Raw genomic sequence first — 27,031 nt, forward strand, 5'->3', positions numbered from 1 at the left:
AAGGACAATGCTTTATTCATCTCTGCATCCTCAGGGCCTTACACTAGGGGTGTCTCCTGCAGAGTAGGTACGCTCATAAGTCTAGGGAGAAAACAGATAAATGAGTTTACACATTTGTAAGAAATAAATGTTTGTAATGTTTTCTCCTTTAAATATAGCTGGTCAGTCATTACTATAATATAATCATTACCTGACAGATCTGCTCCTATAACCTGATTTCCTAATTCAAGGACTCCTAGGTGTGGGGGATGAAAACTCTCTGAGACAGGTGAATTAAACAGAGGCAGATACACAGTGGTAGAGAAAACCCTGAATCTGGAGACCAAAAGACAGATTTGAATCTTAACTTAGCTATTTATAAACAGTATGGTCTTGGGCAATATTCTGAGTTTGTTTTATCTGAACACTGGTTTGGTCAATTATAGAAACTGTGAAATTAATAAATTAGCACCCACTTTACATGGTTGTCACTCGGGTTAAATTAGAAATTATATGTAAGAAATTCAGCATAGTACCTGGCACATATCTCTATTTACTGAGTATAATTATTGTCATTAACAACAAAAATAATAATCAGCAGGGTGCTAAAAAGACCGTGTGTAACAGAGCGGCATAGCTAACATTTTGAGCATTTTCCAAAAGCCAGGCACCATTCAACGGGCTTTTTGAGAAATTGTCATTTAATCCATTGATTCAATTCAATCCCTGGGAGGTGGGTCGCATTGTTTTCCCCGTTTTATGAATAAGGAAAGTGAGTCCTGGTGTGGCAGGCAGCCTCCATGATGGCCCTGCTTCCTGATATTCCTGGACAATCCCTCCATGGAGCATCACAGGAGTGGGCCTAACTTCTGTGAGCCAATTCCAAAGGCTGTAACTTTCCTCTCCAGTGCAGACTCTCTCCCTTGATGAATTTTATAAACCAAGTGGCCGTGTTGAAGAAGTCACGGCAAGAAACTGAGGGCAGCCTCCAGCCAACAAGATGAGACCTCAGAGCCACACCCTAAAGAGCTGAATCCTAACAGTGTCCATGAGTGAGCCTGGGAGTGGGTCTTGCCCAATTGAGCCTTTGGATGAGGATGCATCCCCAGCTAACACCTTGATTATGACCTCATGACAGACCATAAAACAGAGGAGCCAACCAAGCTATGCCCAGACTCCTGACTGATAGAAACTAAGAGGATAAATGTGTGTTGTTTTAAGCTGCTAAATTTGGGGATAATCTGTTAGACAGTAATAGATAATTAGACAAAAGGCTATGAAATGTGCCTAAGAATTTCTTTAAAACCACTGGCCTGCAACTCAAGAGGCCCACCAGATACCAATTATTTTGTGAGCAGGCCTGAGGTATCAGCAATGCAAAACATGGTGGGACAGGTGTTTCAAGAAAAAGGAACAGCACGGGAAAAGGCTCCCAAGATGAGAGAATGAGGTTTGATCTACTTAAGCAAGTGCTTCTAAAATTTTAATGTGTACACAATCATTGGGAAATTGTTAAGACGGTAACTCTGATTCAGTAGGTCTGGGGTGGGGCCTGAGATTCTGCATTTCTAACAAGCTCCCAGGAGATGCTAATGCAGTTGGTCTAAGGACCACACTGAAAGCAGAGGGTCAAACAAGGACACTTACTGCTTAACAAAAGGATCAAAACTGGATGGTCCAATGTTAACCAAGCTGCTAGGTCCACTGGCCAGGGTCTGACAGTAGGAAAGACCAGCTATATGACAATATATGTATAATATTATATAATATAAAGTAATTTTATATATGTAATTTATACATGGACGTATTTCAACAACTGGCACTGGTGGTCATTGACAAATCAAAACAAATGAAAGCTGTGAATGGTATGACCATAATGACATTCAGTAACATTTATATGCATATATATATATATATATGCATGCACATATGCATCAATATACACATAAACATACACATGTGTCTGTGAGAGAGAACAAGAACCCAAACGTGCTTAAACTCTAATTTCTTAGGAATAAAGGAGTCTCACACACACACACACACACACACACACACACACACACACCGTGCATGTACCACGGTTTCCTTCTCTGATAATGGCACCAGAACAGGACCCCGTTGTGGCATTGTAACAGGTGGTGGCAGTCCTCCTTACTAGCCCACCTGAAATAGTCATCGTTCTTCCTGCAGGCCAGGTCTGTTCCACCAATAAGTTTCCGGCTTGAACAGTGCTTTCAACGTTCCTTAAATTGAAGATTCATTGCTTTAAAAAAAAATAGAAAAAAGAAAATTTAACATGAAAACCAAGTTTTCAGGCTTCTCTAAAACAAACAAACAAAAAACAAACAAAAAAAACCCACCAGAATCCCATGGAATGCTGAGCCCACATCCCCACACAGTAACCATTGACTTGAGCCAAGAGTTCATTCCCTTCAGTGGGGACAGGTCACCAGCTACCCTGCCTTGGCCCCTGGAGGCTTTGGAGTCTGCAGCCTCTGCTTTAATGCCTCTGTTTTCTGGCCATGGCTCTTCCATGGTCCACACAGGGGACTGAAATAATTTAGCGGCCTTCGTCTGACTTTGCATAGCAACTGCCCACTGCATCTCCTGCAAAAAGAACCCTGGACTCAGCTCTTCCCACCTTCATGTCTGCTTGGGGCACAGGGGCAGCACCATGCCCATAGCCCAGATCCAAATGCAAATGCTTTTGGACAGGATAAGGCCCTGCCATTTGGGTCAGCCCTGATGCCTTTTCATAGGCTGTTGACCTTCCTGACGACCATCACTGTACAACGGGCCAAGGGCTTTGAGAACATCAGTGATCACAGAGCTGCTGGGTAGAAACTGCTATTTCTCTTTCCCTCAATCCTCCTAATGTCAACAGAGGTTACTCACAAAGAGTAACCCTGAGGGGCCGGGCTGTCTTGCTTTATCTTGATATCTTTATGATAACCAGACCGCGATGTCATTTGCCTTTTGGTGTGATCCATGGAAATTACTCCTAATGGCTACCTGCAAACACACAAATACTTGAGATGAAGCAGCTCTAGTTAAAATGCTTACAAATTACAAGCGAGGTTAAGCCAGGCCCCCAGGTAAGTGACAGGTATAGATACAAGTTAGGTGTTTGGGACGTTTCTAGGTCCTAGGGTCACTTATAAAGGGTTTCCTAAGCTTATGGATCAGAAGGGTCATCTGCAGTGTATGTCAAATGTGCATATTCCCAAGGCCCTCCTGAGGGGAGTCTCAGATCATAGAGGATGGAACCCTAGTGCTTCTGCTTTTAACAACGAGTCCCAGGTGATTCTGATCATCAGGCAAGGCTGGGAGACATGCCGATGGACCTGTGGGTCTGAGACCTGGCTGAGCCTCCGGCCCTGGGAGGCTTTTTGAAGGATGCAGGTGATCGGCCACATTTGGAAGCCATCACCGGGGCCACGCATCTCTGATTCAAAGTGCACAGGAAATCACAGGGGGTCTTCTGAACAAGCAGATGCCGCGGCAGCAGGTCTGGCGTGGGCTCTGAGCTTCTCCCAAGTGACCCCACTGTTGAGAGTCAGCCAGGACCCGCACGTAATTTGTAAGCCTCATGGAAGGGAAAATGCTTGTACTTTCTTCAGTAGTCTCTCTTTCCATTGGTCATGATGTGTTTTAATTTGCTTTCTCATGTTGCACGCTCTTGAGCACAGATGCTGGTGGGGTGAGTGCACCCTGGTCAGGCGCCCATCGAAGCAGAGGACAGGAGCCAGCACCCATCACCAGGAAGTTCTGGGAAATGGGCTGGCAAGAACCCACAGGGAGGCAGAGGAGCTAGGATGAGCTAAGGCTCAAGTTTCTAGCACAAGTGATGTCCATCAGATTAAAAAAAAAAAAAATGCAAATTAAAGACAAATGTAAGGATTTCAAGGTGACAACCACAGAGCATTGCACCCCAATGATGGAAATGATGCAGCAAATTTGGCAAACTATGAGCCCACAGTCCACCACCTACTTTTTGTAAATAAAGTTTTATTGGAACACCATTGTACTCATGTATGTATCATCTATGACTATTTTTGTGCTGCAGTGCCGAGCTGAATAGATGTAGGGCTGAAACATTTACTGTCTGGCCCTTTACAGGAAGAATTTGCTTTGGGAGAGTATAGAACGTTGCCATTCAGGATCTGCCTTCAAGAGGCAAGGTTTCACATTGGTTTTTACAAGGTCGCTTCACCTTTAATTTGTTTAAATTACATCTAAGTCCTCTTAAAATTGTAAAGAGAAACACACACTCTCATCTGTGTTGTAGATCACCCTACTACACCACTGAGGCCACCATTGTCCTCGTTTGAACAGCCAGCATAACTCGATTTTGTGCAGACCTTGGAATAAATCGTCTAACTATCCGTGGAAACACAGTCGAAGTACTTGTAAAGGTGTCATTGTTTGAGAAGGCTGTAGCTCTGCCCTGGCCTTTTTCAAAAGTTCTGAGCTGCACATATCCACTTCCATAAATTCATACAGGCAACGGCAGAGGTAGGGCACATGCAGAACAGCAGCGGTTAAATGCCAGGTGAAGGTCGGGGCACCGGCTCAGAGTGGGGGCCGGAAACAGCCAGCCAGGATGCAGAAGGGATAGTTTTACTCAGCTGTGCTAGCTAACATGCTCATCAAAACCACCCCAACTCCATAAGATAAATATTATTTTAATCCCCATTTTACGTATGAGGAAGTCCAGGGTCAGACTGGTTATGTAACATGCCCAAGGTCACACAACCAGATTGGCATAGCCAGGATGGGAACAGGCAGCCTTGTGTGAGGGTCAGCCTCCAATCCAGGGACCAGTGAATGTGTTCTGTGAAGGGCCATCAGATAGAAAACATTTCCAGCTCTGCAGGCCGTACAACCTCTGTCATAACTACTCAGCTCTGCTGTGGTGTGGGAAAGCAGTCACAGACAATACATAAATAAATGGATGTGGCTGTGTGTGTCCCAATAAAACTTTATTGACAAAAGCAGGTGGCTGGCTGGATTTGGCCCATAGGTGGTCGTTTACCCACTCTCACTCCAACCACTAAGTTTTACAGTTTCTAATATGTATATCGGGAGCCTAAAATATGTCTGACCACACAACAGGAGTGGAATAAATAATATCATTGACTACCATAATGAAAATAAGAACTGCGTGTCTTTCCACTACATGATGCCAGTGGTCTTTTTTCCCCCAGAACTACGTTTCTTTCTGAGCTGAAAGACTTCTTGATGTCATTTCATCCTGCCGCCACCCAAGAAGGGGGTGCTCCATCGACACCCTCCTCTCTGGTGGGATTAGTCAATCACATCGACAATGCAGCTGGCCCCTCCTTCCACCAGGGCAGGCATGATCATCCTTAGCTGCTCCTGGGTCACAGCACAGCACGCTGCTGCCACAGCCAGATCTGCTCCTGGATTTCAGCCTGAGTCCCATGGGCTGAGAATGCCAAAATGCACCCCAAGCTACCTGTCAGCAATTAGGAGCCCAGGAAAGAGCAGACAGGCAGGCATTTTAAGCATCAGGAAGATTTGCAAAATTTGCACCAGGGCAGGCCTAGTGTGGGGGTGGGGAGAGGGACTCAGAGCCATCAGATGGCAGCGTCCAAGACACTCCATTATGGTGATGCAACGCAGCCTCAGATAAGGAGGGACCATCAGTAACCGAGCCGACAGAAATGCAGGAAAACTCGTTTTTAGATTGAAAAGCGGTGATCAGGCTCGACAGGATCGTTTCTACTCATTTTACCCCCTGCACTTTCCAGAAGCAAACGCCAGTCAGCAGCGCGTTCTCCTTCCCCCAAAGGTCAAAGGGTGAGATGTGAACACAAGCCATAAAAAGCCCTGCATGTCGGTGGCTCGCCGGGGTCGTAATTCTCTCCCGCAAAGTTACCTTTCCTGTTTCTATGAATTACTCTTACATTCTTGTAAGAGATATGGTTTGAGGTATTTATGGTGCATTCAATTCTGCTATCATTGATTTATTGAACGAGACCAGCTCAGGGATATGATGGAAAGGGCCCTAATTCCAAAAACTCTTCCATCTCGGCACGAAGAGCATTTTCTGCCCTGCTGGCCTCCCGCAGATGACCAACCGAGATAAACAGAGGGCACTCCTCTCCCCGCTGCCGTGTGCGTGCCGATGCGAAGGAATCAATCAGACAAAAGCAGATTATTACAGTGTCTGAGAGAGATCAAACAGGGCTGGCATCCGCACCCACACACGCCTGATTTACAGGCGAGCTGATAAAGTGCTACAGCTCACTGTCAGGAGAACATGACAACTCCTTGAGCTCTGTGGATAAATTATTGCTGAAGCCCATGATAACATTTCTCCACCTAGCAACCAAACATAACAGGATGTGGCTTTGAGTGCTAGGAGCCAAATGATACAAAGACGCCGAGCTCTGAAGGCTTACTCCAAGAAGGAATGGCGAAGCAGCGGCCTCATGAAAACCTGCGTGAAGTCTGTGGGTAATCAGTGACGCTGCAGAGGATCACCAGGCCTTTCCTCCCGGCCGTGCACAGAGGACACGTCCTCTTTTCCAATGAATGCTACCACCACAGCCAACAGTTCCCCGCGGTGCCAGGAACGGAGCTGAAGGCCTGAGGGCGTTTTGTTGCATCCTGGTGATGACTCCAAAAATGAGGAAGGAAGTCAACTTGGACAACAGAATTGAACAACACTGAGTCCCACACAGAGCAAAGTTGCCCCCTTTCTGGTTCTCTAGTGATGCTCCCAATGGCATGAAGGAGAGAGTCTTGGTGAGGTGTTAGCACCTACAACTGCAAATCTCTCCTCTAAACAAAGGAAGGGTGGAAATCTCTGTGATGCCAGCATTGTTTTGCTTTTCTAGCTTCATTTTTTAAATCATCATCATTTTCAAATGATACTGGTTTTCAACTGATGGAGGTGGTACCAAGTGTCTATTTAAAATAAATGGGGATGGAAAGAGACGTGACTTTGGATAGTGAACACACACTACAACATACAGATAATGTATTAGAGATTTGTACACCTTAAACCCATATAATTTTATTAACCAGTCACCCCAATAAATTCAAAAAATTTTTAAATAAATAAACAAACAAAATTTATTTGGTTAGAGCTTCATGAGGGCATGGAATTTGGTCTTTTTTTTTCTTTTTGTTTTTTTCGAGAGAGAGAGAGAGAGAGAGGGAGGAGGGAAAAAGGGGCATACATCTATTTGTTGTTCCACTTATCCATGCACTTATTAGTTGGTTCTTGTATGTGCTTTGACATAGGATGGAGCCCACAACCTTGGCATGTCGAGCCAATATTTTAACCAGGTGAGCTACCTAGCCATGGCTGTGTCTCCAATTAAGTATGTTTACAGTCTGGCCCTACAGTGTGTATTTTAAGAAACTCCTATAATGATTCTAGCATTGATAGTCTATAATCATATATTAAGAAATGTCCAGTTAAGTAATTTAATCCATAACTTTTGGAAAGTGCTTCATTTAAAGAGTCTATCACTTGCAGGAAATGAAAACTTGGACTCAAGCTGGTTTCAAGGATGAAGAAACCTTAACAACAGAAAGAGAAGAGGTACAGCGGGCTCTGGGTGAGCTGACTCAGGAGCTCAGTGCTGTCTGCACCAGTGAGAGAGGATCTCTCCATCTGCATTTCCACCAACGGGCTAAGACAACATGGCTCTAGCAATCCCGCATGTCACATCCTGGCTCAATATACAAAGGAAGAGAGAGGCTTCCTTTTCCGTGAAGTGTTCCTTTCCCAGAGACTCCCCTCCATCACCACCTTAGCAAACTTCCCCTCACAGCTGATTGGCCAGCATTATATCAGGTGGCCATGCCTGAGCCAATCACTGGCAAGGGGAATGGGAAGACCTAACACCAATCAGGCTCACTGAAGATGTGGGGTGGGGTGGGCTCCCCTTGAGGCAACTAATTGAGCAGAAGGTATGGAGATCTGAACAAAACTAGGATTCTATAAGCAGGGCAGTATAGAGCACAGGCAGGGACAAAACAGGGCAATATGGGTGTCTTCACAGTCATTCATTCCAATTGTCTTTGCATTTCTATTAAGAAGACTGTTGCCCTAACCGGTTTGGCTGAGTGGATGAAGCCTCAGCCTGCAGACTGAAGGGTCCCAGGTTTGATTCCAGTCAAGGGCATGTACCTTGGTTGTGGGCACATCCCCAGTAGGAGGTGTGCAGGAGGCATCTGATTGATGTTTCTCTCTCATTGATGTTTCTAACTCTATCCCTCTCCCTTCCTCTCTGTAAAAAATCAATAAAAATATTTTTTTAAAAAAAGAAGTCTCTTGTTTGTTCCATCAAACATTCCATCTACTCTATTTTTATCAACTTTATAGGTTACCAATTTATTCTCTATGAATAGAGAATTTGTGAATTTATGAATTCTACTTATGTCCCATAAGATTCTTCCATACTCATTATTTATTCTTCACACTGCCTGTGAGTATCACCTATACCTCATAAGCCAACTAGCTTATTTACCCTCCATGCTTAAAATGCCTTCTGAGTTTCACCTATCCCATTTACTTTCTTGTGTTGTCTAGCAGATTTTAATATATTCAAATAATACAGCAAACCCACATTATAAAATATCTAAAATGTTGTAATTAAGGTGAAAGATAAGAGGAGGAATGACATACAGATTAAAATAAATTTAAGAGAAATATTAATCAGATACAATTTTTAAAAAAACACATTTAGATCACTGAAGGAATTGAACTTTGTCAGGTTGCTTGATGATATCAAGAAATTATCATGTATATTAGGTGTGAAAATCATATTTTAGGTGTGAAATAATAGTTTTTATGTTTTAGCAATGCATACTGAAATATTTATGGATAAAATTACATGGTGTCTGAAGTTTACTTCAAAGTAAGCTGATGTTTTGCAATTCAGATCAACAAATAATTCTTGAGCTTATGCTAAGTAGAGTTTTGCAAACTGAAAATCATGACTCATTAGTAGATAAATTGTTTAATGAAGAATAGAACAGAATAGAAAATACCAGCGTGTGTGGCATTCTGTCATAGTGAATTTTGTTCTGTGAAACTTTTGTTACAATTGTGTGTGTGTGTGTGTGTGTGTGTGTGTGTGTGTGTTATGAGCACGTGTACTAAATCATGGTGTACAATGTATTTCTTCCCCTGGGCTGCAGCTGATGAAGTTTGAAGATGACAGAGGAAAGCAGAGTCCTGATCATTGATGGGCACAGCTGATACAAGAAACATGAGATGGCACCTCCCGTTCCTGGAAAGGCAGACACGACAGACAGTGTGGAATGCTCTGAGCTCTACCAACAGTGAGATCCTGGCACTGTGGGAAGACAAAAGAGGTTCTGAATTACTGGCATGGGCTTCACAGAACAGATAATATGTGAAACTAGAGGCCTGGTGCACAAAATTTGTGCATGGATAGGCCAGTGATCCGTGGGGCAACTGGTGGGGCAATCAGAGGGCCACCACTGGCATCTGCCTTGGCTGGCCTGGCACTGCCCTCTTGCTGGCCCTACTGCCCCCCCAATCACCCTGCCAATTGCCTCCCAGGTCCAGCCCACTCACCAGCCAGCCCTGCCTCCCACTGCCCATTCAACAGTTAGCCCCACTCCCCCTCCACCACCACCCAGTCACCTCCCTTTTCGGGTGACATGGGTGATCAGGGAGGAGGGGCCCGCTGACACCCAGCTTGGCTGGCCTGGGCCTGCTGGCTGGGGGCAGCTCCTGAAGCGTCTGCCCCCTGGTGTCAGTGCACGTCATAGAGAACAGTCATTCCACTGGTCATTCCCCTATTCGGTTGATTTGCATATTAGGCTTTTATTCTATAGGATGAGTGTTGAGGATGAAAAGGGGTGAGAGAATAAAATGAGGAGGGAATAAAATGGCATAGAGGTGGAAACACGCACATGGTATATTTGGTCAAAAGAAAGTAACTTGGAGAAGCTGTGATCTGGCTGAGCAAGATGGTGGCTTGGAGTGGCGTGGCTGAAGACACAGATTCAGAATGTCTCACGCTTCCTAGGACCCTCTGAAGGCCCTTTCCATGCAATGTCCATTTGTCACATCTCAGGTCAGAGCACTCAAGTCACCTTGATGCTTTATTAATGGGGAGACTGTCATCAATCCACCCAGATGTCCTTCAGCCTTTCACAATTTCTGTGCACTCGTTCCTGGGTGCGGGTCTCTTTGCTTCTCTCTTGGAAGACTGCTTCTGACATCAGAAAGCCGGAAGTTACACGCCACAGGCCCCAGTGGTGTAGGAGTGTGGAAGCTCAGCTCCCTTGGCATAAACTGGGACCAATGAGGGAGTAGAACTCAGGTCCCAGAGTTCCCTGTGGGGCAGGGCTTCTGCCACCCGTGGGGGCACTGCCTGAAATCACTCCTTTATGGTTTCTCCTGGGAGCGCAACCCTAAGGAATAAATCACTTGCATGTGAACTCTTGTCTCGGGATTCTACTTTGGCAGAACTGGAACTAACACATGTCCCACATACACAGAGGCAGGAAGATCCTTTAACTCTGCATTTTCTAATTCTAGTAACCTAGGTTAAACAAATGTATATATAGTTTGCTGTAGCAGAGTTATAACTGGTTTACTTTTATTTATTTATCCAGCACATTGTTTTGAATCTCTACTACCCTGTTTCCCCAAAAATAAGACAGTGTCTTATATTAATTTTTGCTCCCAAAGATGTGCGAGGTCTTATTTTCAGGGGATGTCTTATTTTTCCATGAAGAAGAATACGGTACACATTTATTGTTAAATGAAAATAAAGGAAATTTATTACCTGTATACGGTACGATAGTACGGTAGTTGTCAACACAAACCAGACAAACTGTGAATCCTACAGTATCAAGAATTTACTCATTTATTCAATGACAGTCATGTCATCATCTTCTGGAACATCATAACAATCCAATTTCTGAATTTCCTGGTGAATTTCTTGTGACTCCATTTCTTTCAGAATCAGTGGACTAAATCTCTCATGTTTAGCCTGGGGGGGGGGGGCTTATTTTCAGGAGATGCCTTATATTTTACTCAAAAGGAAACCTGTAAGTAAGTCTTATTTTCAGAGGATGTCTTATTTTCGGGGAAACACGGTATATTCTAAGTATTGCTGCTCTCTCTTAAATTTGTCTTTTATTAATTTGTCCTCAAACACCATTGTCACAAGGTCACCTTATTGATCAAAACTTTCCAGTGGCTTCCCTGGCCAGGTGGCTTAGTTGATTGGAGAATCATCCCATACACCAAAAGGCTGTGGGTTCAATTCATGGTTAAGGCTCATACCTAGGTTGTGGGTTCAATCCCTGGTTGGGGTGCATACTAGATGAAACAGATAAATGTCTCTCTCTCTCTCTTTCTTTCTCTCTCAAAACATATCCTCAGGTGAGTATTAAAAAAAACAATGGCTCCCACTCACCTCAAGAGGTTTCTCCTTGGGCTTAAGTACTTTCCTTTATAAAAAAAAAATTATATATATATATATATATATATATATATATATATATATATATATATTCATTCTCATGTACCCTCAATGTAATTTCAAAAATTCATTATAATTTAATTTCAATATGTATAAATATAAAACTAGTTATAAACTTCTTATACTGACAGCTTTGATATAACCATAAATCCAGAATAAATTTTCAAATTATATTCAAACACAACTACAAAACCAATAAAATTTAAATTCCCAACATTAATTTAATGTGACAGATGATGTTATTTTGCTGGAACAAAATTGCTGATATTTGGTTTAATAGAGGAAAGATGTAATCTCAGGTTTGTTTATTTAATCTGTTTCTGTATTTCAACTTCAATAATATTAATGCAAGGAATAACCCTTCTCACAAGCATGCTATCTAACATTGTATTAATCACTGCAATTTTTAACTTGTATTCGGGATAATCAGAACCAAAAGTCTGCCTAAGAATAATCCTTGCCTGTCAGGTGTATTGAGGCATATATAATACTAATAATGGCAGGACTATTTTCTCACTTAAAGATAATGTTAGCACCTAGCCTGCATGGCTCAGTGGTTGAGCACTGACCTATGAACCAAGAGGTAATGGTTCAATTCCCAGTCAGGGCACATGCCCACGTTGCAGGCTCGATCCCCAGTGTGGGGTGTGCAAGAGGCAGTTGATCAATGATTCCCTCTCATCATTGATGTTTCTATCTTTCTCTTCCTCTCTGGTATCAATAAAAATATGTTTTTAAAAAACATAAGGTTAGCATTGTGTTGTTATGAAAATATCATCAAATAAATCTTTATTTCAAATGCTTTGGAATCAGGATCAGGCTAGTTTCCCTCAAAAGCAGAGGTTTGGAACAGGGGCTTATTTGGGACGTGATCTTGAGTAGTACGCAGCTGTACGCAATGAAGGAAGTGATACAATGGAGGCAGGGAGGACGGTAAAACATGCATTGGTAGCAGGTTCCCGCACAGGCAGCTGGAGCTCACGGCCACTGAAGCCTCAGAGCTGGCCCTACCACGGGGTGTGAAAGCTCGGGTATTTGTCCTCCAATTCCCATTTGCTGTTGGTGGATGGCTGCTCCCTGAATTAAAGCATAAAGCCTAGACAGACTCAGATCTACTGCACATGCCAGAACAGTGAGGGTCAGTTTCTTCACTGGATGTTCACAGCTCTATCGTCCAGCACTGAAGGGTTTCGAGGTGGTAAGTTCCATCACAGAATCTGCTCACGTGGGTAGGACACACTCTTGGAGGGCATGCCTCCACTGGGCGCTGTGGGCAGATTAAATATCCACGACTCTTCTGTCTGCAAACAGCTGTGAGCTCCTTATGCATTCAGCTATTGTGCTGTCATTTAGCCTTCCTTGGTTGGTTCTCCATGATATGTTTGTTCCTAATGTTTTCTGGTTATCATGAAAATTGGGAGAATAACAAGTAAAGTTTCATAGAAACCAGAACTTCACCACCATGCTCAGACCCCCAAAGTGGCAGGGGGGATCCACTAACCCCATCTTTGAAATTCAGGAACCACTGAAGTCTACCCTCAAGCTTCCTTTGTAAACTTTTCATGGGCGGATGGATCTATTAACAATGCAATGAGCACACCTTGCCCTTATCACTTACAAGATTCACACCTTACCATCTGCCTAGAATTTATCTGGGCCAATCTAAGTCCTACAGGGAAACCAAGCATTTCCATGTTGCTCTGATTCGCTACACACAACATCTCTCACTTACCAATCAAATACTGCTTTCTCATATATTTGACCATTAATGGCTGCGTAACATTCCACATATGGCATTTCCTCTACTAGGCTGATGTCTGTAATGAATCAGAGCCAACATGGCTCAATGGAAGAATGTAGATTCTATAAGCCACCCCCATCTGCTGGTGGGAATGGGCTCAGCTGCTCACTAGTCATGACCTTGGGTCCCCATTTCTCCATCATTAAAAGAGAGACTCTAATACCTTCCTCACCGTGTTGCTATGTGGATCAGTATCTGAAAGCACTTTGTAGAGTTGCCAACAATAAGCCAGATGCCCAATAAACAGGTGTTCCCTGCCTGACTTTGCAGACTTTTTGTTTCCTTTCATGGTTCTTTTCCAACAGCCTTGAGAAATTCCCAGGATCATCTTGAAGGTCTGGCGCTTATGATGAGTGGAGAGACCCTTGGCTCCTCTGTGATTTGCTAATAACCTAAACAGCCTGGAAACATGTTTTTGTAAGATACTATTCTGGGGAGAGAACATCTGGATCTCACTCATCCTTCTCTTAAAAATTATCCTGTCTGTGCCTGTAGACAGATAAAGAATCGATAAGCATGGTCTCGTGGCCGTGGTTACATGGTGTTTATAAGAAGCTCCTTTATTGGGCTGAAACAGATGGTCAGCTGAGTTTTTTTGCCAGTATCCACCCTATCCTAAAAGCATTATTATTGATTGGTACGGAATGGCTCTGTAGCCAGGAACTGTGCAAACTTATATCTGTCCTCTTCGTGGGAAAGTAGAATTTGAGAAACTTGGTTTCCATGACCCTAACAACCAAAGGTAATTGTTAAGAATTCTATGAAGCTGACTCAGTACTCACTCATGTATTTTGTTGTTTTGTTTTTATTTAATATAAATGGCTGAATTTTGCTTCACATAGATGGTTTCATCTTGGCCTCATTGACCTGTGGTATCTCAAACAACCCATCCACTGAGGATACCAATCATGGAGGTGCACAGAAAGAGAACGTTTAAAAGTCATTTGTGTTCCTTAAAGAACCAGTAATAAAAGTAATAAACTACTATGAATAATAGGCAACTTTTAAGAGAAAGACTCTCCTTGCATAAATGAGTGTTTAAATCTACAACACATGGCACAGTTTTCTGATATTTTTCAAATGAAAACCAGAAGCATCAGGAGGTGTTACAGTTCACTGAGTATTATTATATCATTTGAATTGCAAAAAAAAAAAAAAAATCATTTTAAATGGGACGAGCCTTTGAAGGGGTTAGGAGGACTTACAGTTAAACTGCTTGTGGGACCAACAAAAGAAGCCTATTCATGATGCACTCCGTATATAAGGCATTATGTTAACACCGCCACTTCATCTTGGCCCATCATTGAAAAGCAGCAGAGCACTCAGTGCTGGGGGTGAGGTTTTGTTTTAGAATAACGGTGTGGCTCCCTCAGGTCCCTTCTATTCCGTATGCTCTTCCAACACCCTCTTCCAGGATTCTCCCAAAGCCTTACCAAGAGTTTTCAGGGGCATCACCTTTTGGTATTGCCACTTTTGTTCACAGTTTGTCTTGATAGAGCTAGCTCCACCCTGTGGCAGGATCTTCTTTCTTTTATCCTATATAATAAAGAGGTAATATGCAAATGGTCATTACGCTGACTGATTACCAAAAGGGCAGGGCAGCAAGCTACAAGCCGGGGAGAGCTACAGGAGGGCGGGGCAGTGAGCTATGAGCCTCGCAGAGCTACAGCGGCAGTGGGCTGGGTGGCCAGCTGAGGCAAGCGGCAGCAAGCTCACCATGCACGAATTCGTGCACAAGGCCACTAGTTTTTAAATAATGCCTGTTCATTGCTAGAAAAATGTTTGGCTATAAATAAAAAGAACTCAAAACATAGGTCTGTTTTTTTTTCATGTAAAGAAATTCAAGTAGACAATTCTGAGCTGCTTCAGCTGTTTGTGTATATCAGCAAGGATCAGGGTTCTACACCTTGCTTCTTCATTCTTGAACTTTATGCTTTATCCTCATGGTCACAATGTGGCTGCTGAATCTCCAGGCATCACAGCTGTGTTCTAGAAAAAGAATGGGGAGAAAGGCCAGAAAGAATGTGACAGTCAGATCTAAACCTTCTTGCAAAACCTCTCCAGAAATCCTGCTGCTTATATCCAGCTTGATAGAACTAGGTTGGCTGGAAGTCTTGGCTGGAAGTATTTTAGGTGACATATTTCCTCCCAAAAGAAAGTCAGAGTTTTAGTACTACAAAAGAAGGGCATATAATTAATATCCACATAACAGTAGTGTCTGTTATATCAGGGTCTAGGGAGAAGAGTCATCTCTTAATAGAAAATCACTCTCATTAAAAACACTAAAACCTCTTTTTCTGAAGACATATCTATTTTCAACAGGATCATAAGCAAAGCTAGCCCAAACCTCAAAATGGGAATGCTAGCTGGGTAGAAATAATGGGCTTCAAACATCAGTGAAGTAATGAACTTCGGGTCATAAATGTAACTCTGAAAATATTAAATTTAAAGAGGCCCTTTCCATCATAAGGTGAATTCATTCCTAAAACCATTTGCTTTAAAAGCAAGATGCTCTGTGTTACAGCTCATAGTCCCGCTGTCTTCCAGTTTTAAATTAGAGTTCTATTGCCCTGGCCAGGTGGCTCAGTCATTGGAGCATCATCCCATACCCCAAAAGCATTTTGGGGCTCAATCCCCAGTGGGGAGAGTGAGTACAGGAGATGACAACAAATCTCTCTCTCCTCTCTCTCTCTCTCTCTCTCTCTCTCTCTCTCTCTCTCTCTCTCTCTCTCTCTCTCTCTCTCTCCCTCTCTCATCAATGTCCTCAGGTGAGGATTTTTTTAAAAATGCTAACCACCTAAAATCACATCCAAGAAAGCAGTAAGCCTGCCTGGCATGGCTCAGTGGTTGAATGTTGTCCTATGAACCAGGACATGGCAGTTCAATTCCCATCAGGGCACATGCCCAGGGATGTAGGGTCGATCCTCAGTGTGGGGCTTGCAAGAAGACAGCTGATGAGTGATTCTTTCTCATTATTAATGTTTCTATCTTTCTTTCCCTTTTCTTTCTTTTGTCTGAATTCAATAAAAACATATTTTAAAAAATTAGAAGAAGAAAGCAGCAAACTTCAAAATCACACTTTTGTTTTCTTCCTCCCACCATCTGCACTGGATTATCAAACCCATCTACTTTGTTCACGGCTGTATCTGGGCGCTCACCACAGGAGCTGAAGTATAGGAAATAGTCATTAAGTATTCTATGAACAAATTTGTGTATTTAAAATAAAAATTATTGTTTTCTTAAAAGTGCTATTATTAAAGCTCAAAATGAATTTAAAATACATCTATAAAACAGGAACCATCATAATCGCAAACATCTTAATCTGAAGAGAAATGAGACAAAATTCAAGATTAACTTCTAACTGAACAATAATGATAAACATGCCACTTGAGGTGAAAGTGAACTTCTAAAACATGAAGATAACCATATTACATCAACACACAAGATTACACTTTTAAAACCCTAGCAGCCATCCCACTATGACTACAAGCAAGACAAGTATTTTTTAAACCTGGCTAATAAAGTTAGACTAAAAAATAATTCTAAATACAATTACTGGAAAGGGTAAGACAAAAATATTAGCTGATTATATGACTATTCTCTAGAAAACTCAAAAGGATCAACTAAAAAATAATACTTAGAAATAAAAAAGTTCAGTAAGCTGACCAGCAACAGAATACATGTTGATAATATGCTGGCAATAATCAGGAAGTGTTTACGATATATTGTTGATGAAAAATGCAAGCTTTAACATATCTACACACATGCGCAACTACCTCAATATTGAAATAAAAGTGGAAATGGATGTATAGAAATAGATCGATGTAAGTAAATTATGTAACTTTACCAATGTTAGACGAACAGCATTAAATTAAGAAATCCCTGATTGTTTTTATTTTATTTATTTTTTTTTACCTTTTAGCATTCTACAGACTGGCCATGTGAGAAAACATCATCACAGTAACCCACGCAGGACATGGGAGTGAGACAACTGAGACCCAGCAGCCAAGGACCCACATTCAAGGCCACTTGTCTCCTCCGTCCTCAAACCTTACTAAACATGGACCTCTTCCCGCTCACTCAGCTGCACATTCTACCTTAGTTTCAACTCCCTTAAACAATGACACCGCTTGCTGAATTGTCCTTCAAAAGTGTATTTTGGCCCTCCCTGGTTTAGCTCAGTGGAAAGAGCTGTGGACTGAAGGATCCCGGGTTTGATTCTGGTCAAGGGCACAAGCCTAGTTGCAGGCTCAGTTCCCAGTGTGGGGCATGTGGGGCATAAATACTTCTGTCTTTCTCTTCTCCCTTACTTTCTGAAATAAATAAAAATATCTTTTTTTAAGTGTATTTTGTAAATGGTACATAGCCTTTATTTAATGAAAAGTTATCCTAAATCCACCATCCAAATCCAATTTAAATCAATCCAGACCAAGAGTCAGAAAATTAATTTTATTTTCATTGAAGTATCAAAGCTTGAGATGAAATGCACTAAAACATTTAAAATGGGATTAGAGCGTTTGGGGGGTTTTTTTATGCTTTTACTTTCAGATTTTCTACAAGAAAAAGGCATTCCCTTTAGAATTTTTTTAAAATCTTGATTCATCCCTTTTCCTCATCCTTCACTTCCTACCTCTCAGCAAGTCTTGCTGGGATAGCTCTAATTTCTCAAATCTTCCAGCTGTACCTCACACGTGGTCAGCACTCTTCTCTATGGCCACGCCCTAGACCAAGCCACTGTCCGCTCCTTACTGGGAGCTGAAATCCACTCCCCCAGTTCATCAGTTCATCTCCTCACTCCCTCTCCCACTGCATTCAGTTCTTCAGGTCAATACAAACAAGAGCTGTTGTGCAAGTCTAACAGGACATAAGTACTGGATGAACAGGCAACCCTGGTTTTACTATCATCATGAGAGTAGTCAAGACCATTAAGTTCCAACTTCAAGCCACATTTACCCTCCTACTCAATTCTCTTTTTCAGCAGGTCTCTGAACCCAAGAAATTCAGTAGCTTAATTTCAGTAGGTCTTTGAGTTCACAAAAACATTCTAAAATAAGCCAATAAGTGAAGACAGGACATGTTTTTAATCGAAGGATATTGAGTGTGCACAAAGGCTAATAATAGGTCACAGCTACTATCAGATCTGAACAGGCAACCCTGGAACAATCATCCTATTAATAAAAGCCTACGTGGTCATCACACCCTCATGCCTTGACATCCTCATGCCATAAAGAGTGATCACGAAGAGGCTGCTTGTGCAGTGGGCACATGTGGGTGGGCGGGGCTGCATGTGCACTTGGGTGGGCAGAGGCTTGATGCTGCGAGCACAGGGCAGAGACAGGGGCCCATGACTCTGCTCGGCGAGGCCTGGGGATTTTGTGGCTCTGTGTGGCACAAAGGCGGGTCCCCCGGCTCCAGCCTACCTCTTTGGGGCAATCCATTGAGGAGCCCCAGATGGGTGAGCAGGGCCTACCTCTTTGGGGTGATCGATCTAAAAGTTCCCGCACTGTGAGAGGGCACAGGCCAGGCTGGAGGACCACCCTCCCCCACCCCAAGTGCACAAATTTTGTGCACCAAGCATCTAGTCTATATAGTCTATATAATAAAAAGCCTAAACAACCATTATGTGGAACAATTGGAATGACTGGTTGCTATGATGTGCACTGACCACAGGGGGCAGATGCTCAATGCAGGAGTTGCCCCCTGGTGGTCAGTGAGCTCCCACAGAGGGAGCACTGCTCAGCCAGAAGCCAGGCTCATGGCTGGTGAGCACAGCTGCCATAGCAGGAGCCTCTTCTAACTCCACAGCAGCAAAAGCAGCACGGTGCTTGGCCCCAATTTGGGCTCCTCCCTGGCCACCTGCCACTTGGCCCACTGCTGTATCCCCGAAGGGGTTCCAGACTGCCAGAGGGTGCAGGCTGGGGTAAGGGAAACCCCCCCTCTCAGTGCACAAATTTCATGCACCAGGCCTCTAGTAAGTTATATAAATGTCTTGTCACAATGTTGTACCCCTGAAACTAACATAATATTGCATGTCAACTGTAATTAAAAAATAAAATTTTGAAAAAAAATTGAGTACACAATTAGCCAACATTAAAATCAGTATAAAATTATAAACTATCAAATAAATGTATCTGGGAAAATTGGAGAGAGGAAGCAATTTCAAGTGAAATCCATTCAATAAAACAAATGAGATTTTAAAAAACTTTTAATTTATATTTATTTCCAAATTTATAACCATCTGATTTAATTAATTAAGTCATATGTCACAAGTACAATAAGTAAAACTTAAAGACAAACTACCAGGTATTAAATGGCATTGCAATATATGTGATACAGCTATGATCTTAATAAAAAGTGCACTCTTACTTAGTAACAAGAAAAAGAGTGCCTCCCTTTGAAAAATGAGCAAAGAATCTGAATAGAAAAATTTTTTAATGTGGCAAATAAACATGGAAAAAGTTCAACTTTATCTGTCATCAATAATTGCAAAATAAAAGAATGTGAATAAAATTGGCAAACAGGAACTAAAAGGATGGTATTTTTTACCATTGAGGGTACAACTATGAGACCAAGGGAAGTATAAATGAGAACCATAATCACCACTTTTCTTAAATTTATTAAAATATTTATATCCATTCCTAGACAATTGTGTGTCTAATACACACAAGGATTATTTACAAGGATGTTTATTGCTTATCATAGTAAGAAATTTGGCAACAATTTTTTAAAATTCATTAATAAGACCATTTAAAATATTCTAAGCCTATTTAATAACACTAAACATTATCATGGATAATTTTTCAAACAACTTACAAAATAACAAATTCAGTGCAATGCCAATTTCTTTAAATTGTATTCGTTTCAGAAAAAAAGGATAGAAATATGGTGATATTATGAGTAAATATTGTATTATTCCTATTTTTTCTGTTTTTTCAATTTTTCATAAAAATAAAGCATGCTTATGGTAATTTGGAAAAAAAACACTACAAACACACAGGTGTATGTATGTATGTGTTTCTTTATATAGGTATTCCTCTAAAACTAATAAAAGGGATTATCAGGAATGGCCGTATGGAGAATTAAATAATGTTAAGAAATTTTATTTTCAAAAGACAGCTTTGTTTAAACTTTCTCCCTCTTATTTTAAATAAATTTTGTGCAAATTGTTCTAATTATAAAGCCATTTGGGGGGCTGTCCATCTGCATACTCCTGTGTGCAGTGCCTGGCACACAGTGGGTCCTCAATAGATATTAGTTTGAGAAATAAATAGATGCTGCATCACAAGTGAGGACAAGGGTCTTCTAAAGCTTTGATAATAATTTTCTTGACACAATTTAGAACCCATCTAAACTAGACTACTGGTCCTGCTATTTAGCTACTTTTAGAAATGTCTTAATATTAACTGCTCTAAAAACAAAAATCATTATTTTTGACAGATGCTCTCTAAAATGTAATTGGTTTAACGGCGATAATGCCATCTAACAAGCTAATTTACTTAGCTACTTGGGGCACATTTTGCAATTAAATCTTTCCAGTGAGTTCACCATGATGCTCATTGCTTGAATTTAGATGATTCACAAAAGCATCATTGAGATTTTTCTACGACTGCACTGGGTGACAGCAACACCTGTGGTGAAAATTTTTCAAGATAAAATTACCTGGGCCCTCCTCTATAAAGTGGGAATTTCAGTAGTTAATTGATCAATCATTTTATTTGTAGAGATGGTGGCGGAAATTATGAGTGAGCATGAGAGAGAAGGAAGCGAGGACTCTAGCTTTGCTTGTCGATTCTGAGATCCACGTTTGTAAGATAGTGAGACAGGCTGACAAAGTGAGTTCCAAAAAATGTGTACATGTGATGCAATTTACCCCCACTGACCTAGCAAGGCAGCTGAGTCCAATCCCAGCAAAGACTTTTAGACATTTGACAATAGAATCTCATCAGAAAATGCACTCTCTAACTCTCTGGGTCTGATCACAAGCCTATTGAGAGAAACGTATTGCACAGATTTTACAATCACAGATACAGATGTAACTTTTCCTGTAGGTGGGCTTCACCCAGAGCAAAGCTAAATCTAGTCACTTGTGGAAACCAGCTGCCAGCGTGGCCTCCGGGGACCTTGCCTTGGGGGGAGAGGGAGATCTCTTTCTACACACAGTAGGGCTGCGCTGTGTAGTCTGTAGGATGTTGCAGAAATGAGGGAGTGCGGCTTCTGAGAGCAGGTCCTGTTCTGCCGCTTTTGCTTGGCTCTCCCTTGGGTAACTTGCTCCAGGGGAAGCCAGATGCCATGTTGTGAGGACACTCAAGTAGCCTATGGGTGTGTGTTTCCTGTTTGAGAACTCAGGCCTCCCACCGACAGCCCCGCAGCCCCTGTCCTTTGCCAGGTGGCTGCAGGCCTGGCCAGCATCTTGCCTACATCTTTAGGACACTCCCTGAGCCAGACACCCAGCAGACCACTTCTCAGGAGCGGGCAGAGGCGGTTAATGTGTGTTGCTTGAAGCCACTGACACTGGGGGCAACTTGCTGAGCAGATAGATAGCCAATGCATCTCTTCTAAGAAAACTCACTCAAAGCGGTGACTCGTTGGTCATATCAGGGTTCACACTGGGCCACGCGGGAACCTGATTTCCTCTTTCAGTGTGGGGGTGGGATCTAAATTCCAGAGGCCTGACTGACTAACCTCCAGTTGGGGGAGGGCTCTCCTGCCATTCATGTCTGTCTCAGTGGATGTTTTGGCAATAAATGACGGAATGACGGCGTCAAAATTGTTCAAGTAATATGCATTTTTATCTCCTAGAACAGTAAATCGGGAAGCAGGTACCCACAGAGCCACCTAATCCAGTGGCTCCTCACCTTAGGGCTTCTGGTAGCTTCTGTTCTCCCCACTTTTCCTTCATGATATTATTTTTTCCTTTTTTCCTTTTTTTTATTTATTTGAGAGAGAGAGAAAGAGAGAGAGATGTGAGAAACATTGATCGGTTGCCTCCTGTATGCAACCAAACCAGGGATTGAACCCAAAACCTACGTATGTGCCCTGACTGACAAACGAACTCACAACCTTCAGGTCTAGGGGATGACGCTCAAACCACTGACCACCCAGCCAGGGTGGTATCTTTTTTCCTGTGAACTGTCCTTCTTATCTTTTAGCCAATTCCCTTTTAGGTTGTTGGTCATTTCTTACCAATTTCTAAGGCTAGCTTTTATAAGTTGCAGTTTTGCCCAGATTGTCCTTTGACATTTTATTTTGTATTCACACTCATGCATATGTTAATGAAATGCTTATTCTTCCTCCATCATTGTCTTTCAGGGTTTCTGGATTTTAAAACCTCTGCTTCCCAGCCAAGGTCACAAAACAATTGCCTCGCGGTCTCTGTTAGTGCTTTCTGCTTTCTTTTGTTTGCTTATTTAACATTGAAGTGCTTAAATCATTTGTAATTTCTCTTGGTGTGTGAGTCTAAGGTATAGATGGATCCAATTAAATTTTTCCTTCAGAGGCCCCATTTTCTTTCCTGGGTGGCTCCTCTTTTTCCACCACACTCCACAGGGGGTGCTTTCCAAGTCCTCGGTGGGTTCCTGAAACCACAGAAGCACTGAACCCTCTCTATACCCTGTGTTCTCTATCCGTGTCGACCTAGAATAAAGTCCAGCTTATAGATTAGGCACAGTAAGAGGTTAACTAGTAATGATGAAATAAAACACGTGTACTGTAGAAAAAGGTATGTGACTGTGGTCTCTCTGACTCTCTCAAAATATCATTGTCCTGTCTTTCTTGTGGCCAAGATGATAATGCCTCAGTAAGTGCAGAAGTGTCCCCTCGTCACGTGAAGAAGCACTGGATGGCCTCCCTTGGCATGTATATAGCATTGCCAGCATCACCAGCCTGGTGCTTTGGAGCCATCAGTCAGCAAAAGGATGGTGACCTGGATGCAGCACCTCCACAGCCAACCCAGCTGCAGAAGCACCCACATAGAGGCAACTGGACACAGTGAAATGTTGTGAGATTTCACCACGCTGCTCAGAACAGCACACGACTTAAAGCTTATGAATTGTTTATTTCTAGAATTTTCCATGTGATATTTCCAGACCACAGCTGACCATGGGAAACTGAAGCCTCAGAAGGTGAACCCAGGATAAGCGGGCAGCTCTTTAGTTGCAACAGAGACCATAAGACCTGTGAAGTCTCAAATATTAGCTGTCTGCCCCTCTCCAGAAAGCTGCCAGCTCCTGTTTTAGAATTGGAGGGGCACTTTAAAGCACATTAATGCCACGAAAGCCACAGTCCAATAAGAAGTCTTCTTCCCACTTCATCTGGAAAGAATATGAGACTTGGGGAGGTTAAGTCGCTGGTGAGGAGCAGACCCAGGATCCAACCCAAATCCTATGATTTAATTCCACGAATGTTTCTTCTATCACTAATACTGGGCTTTAAGATTCTCCAAGTCCTTTCACATACCCTAACTCTCTTGATATTTCCAATAATCCTATGAGGAAAATGTGAGTCCCATTTTACAGACTGAAAACTGAGTTACAGGGAGGGTAAGTAAAATTCTGAAGTACTCACAAGCTTTTAACTGGTATGGAACTTAGGAATCTAGCAAGACAAAAACTAACAAAACTCGAACTCCTTCTACAATAGCACCTTGCTGATATGTTAATGCAAATCCTAGCTCACTCCAACCCAAAATACCCTGAGCATTCTAGGTATTCATTAGCTAATGTTACTAGGGCTATTTTTTTTCTAATGCTGATGATTTGTCCAACCCAAAACAAAAAAAAAGTTAAACTCAGAAAAGGAAAGGAATAATAGGAGGAGGGCCTGGAGGAGCCTGAGATTCAGATTTTTAAATACACCAATTAAATATATACCTATTCTTTGAAGCAAACCATCTTCTGAAAGGAGGAGTTGGGGGAGTGGTACTCATTCCCTCAGGCTCTGGGTGCCACCTGCACTCCCTCTGTTGCTTCTAGCGAGATTAAGAAAGGCTGCTGTAAACCACTTGTGTGCCCACCACCCCACGCAATATACATCACATGTCATAGAAATGTATACTTGAAACCTACATCATCTTATTAACCAATGTCGCCCCAGTAAATTTAATTTAAAAAAGGGAAAGGCCAGCAGAACAATAGTATAAGATAATGTTTCAGGCATGTAAAGGAAGGAGGGAAGGAGGAAAGGAGAGAGAGAGAGAGAAGAAGAGGAGGAAGAGGAGGTGGTAGAAGAGGAAAGGAGGAGGAGCAGGAAGAGGAGGAGCAGGAGGAGGAACAGTAGGAGGAGGAGGGGAGCAGAAAAGAGAAAGAGGAAGAGGAGGAGCAGATGGGAGAAAGAAGAGGAAGAGGAGGAAGAGAAGCAGGAGGAGGAAGAGGAGAAGGAGGAGGAGGAGGAGGAGGGAAGAGGACAAACAGGATGAGGGAGAAGAAAGAAAGAATGAGAAAAGGAGAGAAAGAGAGAGAAGTTGAGAGAGAACTCGTAGGCGTTGCGATTTAATTGGACCTCAGAGGGAGCACGGCCTTTCACTGGTTTAAAAAAAGAGGAAGAGAGCTGCACCATGCTTGCTAAACGCACTTTCTCAGGCCATGTTTGTCATTCTCAGGAACCAGGAGGGTTCACACTAAGGCCTGAAAGAGGAATATTAAGCACATTTTTTAAGCTTTCTTTTTAATAAACAGCATCCATAATGTCTAAGCAATTCGCACTATTCCCCCACAGACCCTCTGTGTCTCCACTTCACTGGCCCACTGGCTCAATAAAGTCACTTGTTTCCCCTGTTATTAATCAGGCAATTCACCTCAGGTACTTCTTTAATTTCCTGTAGTTTTTCCAACACAAAATTAATTTGCTTTATCCCTTATCCCAAGAATGATAACGGGGTTTCTATAAAAGTGAACATCCATGATCAAAGAGAAACTTGCATTATAAACAAATTATTACAACTCGGCTCTCTTTGAAATGTTGTAACTTAATTAGGCTCCAACACTTTTGGCAAAGGTTTAAAAACTTGAGAGTAATCAAATAGCCATCCAGCTTGGCTGGATTTTCTTTTAATGTTGGAGTAAGAGAGATAGTTTACATGGTCTTAGCCTAAAATGCTGCGCTGATATTATTTTTCAGTGGCTACTTTTTAAAACAAAAGATACTGGGCACAACTGGATTTGTTTGGGCAATGATGGAATCTCACACAACTTGCTTACAGTCGTCATTCCTTGACTGTACACACTTCTCAAAACACACAGAACTGCCCCAGCCAGTTTGGCTCAGTGGATAGAGCGTCAGCCTGGGGACTGAAGGGTCCCAGGTTCAATTTCAGTCAAGGGCACATGCCCAGGTTGCAGGCTCAATCCCCAGTAAGGGGCATGCAGGAGGCAGCCAATGATTTTCATCATTGATATTTCTATCTCTCTCTCTCTCTCCCTCTCCCTTCCTCTCTGAAATCAATAAAAATATGTTTTGAAAAATAAGAAACACAGAACTATACATTAAAAGAGTTTTATTTACTGTTTACAAATTATCCCTCTGTAAACCTGACTTTTTAAAAAGTTGGATTGTGACTCTTCAGCTGAGCTGAAAGTGTCCTCAGGATATTTGTAAAAAATATATTTTATTGATTTTTTTTTTTTTACAGAGAGGAAGGGAGAGAAATAGAGAGCCAGAAACATCAATCATCTGCCTCCTGCACACCCCCTACTGGGGATGTGCCAGAAACCAAGGTATATGCCCTCAACTGAAATCAAACCTGGGACCCTTCACTCTTCAGGCCAACACTCTATCCACTGTGCCAAACCAGTTAGGGCTCAGGATAGTTTTTTAAGCATTGCCTGTACTGACCAAAACAAAGAAAAAAATAACTAGAAATTACATACCTGTTCATCAGTAAAAACTTTGATTTTAAAAAAATGAGTTAAATCTATATACACTGAGTGGCCAGGTTATTATGATCTCTGAACACATAATAATCTGGCCACTCAGTGTATCCTATATAATCCTATATAATAAAAGGCTAATATGCAAATTGTCCCCTCGACCAGTAGTTCGACCAGCAGGCAGGCCAGCCAACTGCTCATGTCCCCTCCCCGTGGCCAGGCTAGCCGGAACCCACCCATGCACGAATTCATGCACCGGGCCTCATGCACCTATGTATATACATACATACACTGAGTGGCCAGATTATTATGCATTCAGAGATCATAATAATCTGGCTACTCAGTGTATATTGACCTGCCATGCTCTGTGTAAAACATTGTTAAATGGGGGTGGAGATGGGCAAGCTATAGAATAATGTGCTGATAAGCCCAATAATAGCAACTGCTGAATTAGTGGTATAATCACGTTTAATGAATAATAGGAAAGCATCTTGGAAAGATCACAATAACTAATATTTATTGACCACTTCAATGTGTAGAACATGATACTAAGGACTTTACAACTATTATCTTGTTTAATTATCCCCAAAACTCTGTGAAGTAGGGAAGGTGGTGGGGGGCCTCAGTTTACCTTTTGCACTCTTCCAGAGTTGCCTCCCAACATGGCGGCCAACTTCTCTTCAGAAGAGGATGAGAGAGAGCACCCAGCATCCGGTCCAGTGGAATCTTGCAGGTGGCATTCCTTCACTTCTGTTAAGCTCCATTTGTGAGCAGCAAGTCAATAAAGCCCGCCCACATTCTAGGGGGCTTTTGCGTGAGAGGATTCCAGGAGGAAGGGGTCACTGGAGGTCATCGTGGAGGCTGCTTCCTCCAGAAGC

This window comes from Pipistrellus hanaki (genome assembly GCF_964339955.1).
Source record: "Pipistrellus hanaki genome assembly, chromosome: 6".
Lineage (NCBI taxonomy): Eukaryota > Metazoa > Chordata > Mammalia > Chiroptera > Vespertilionidae > Pipistrellus > Pipistrellus hanaki.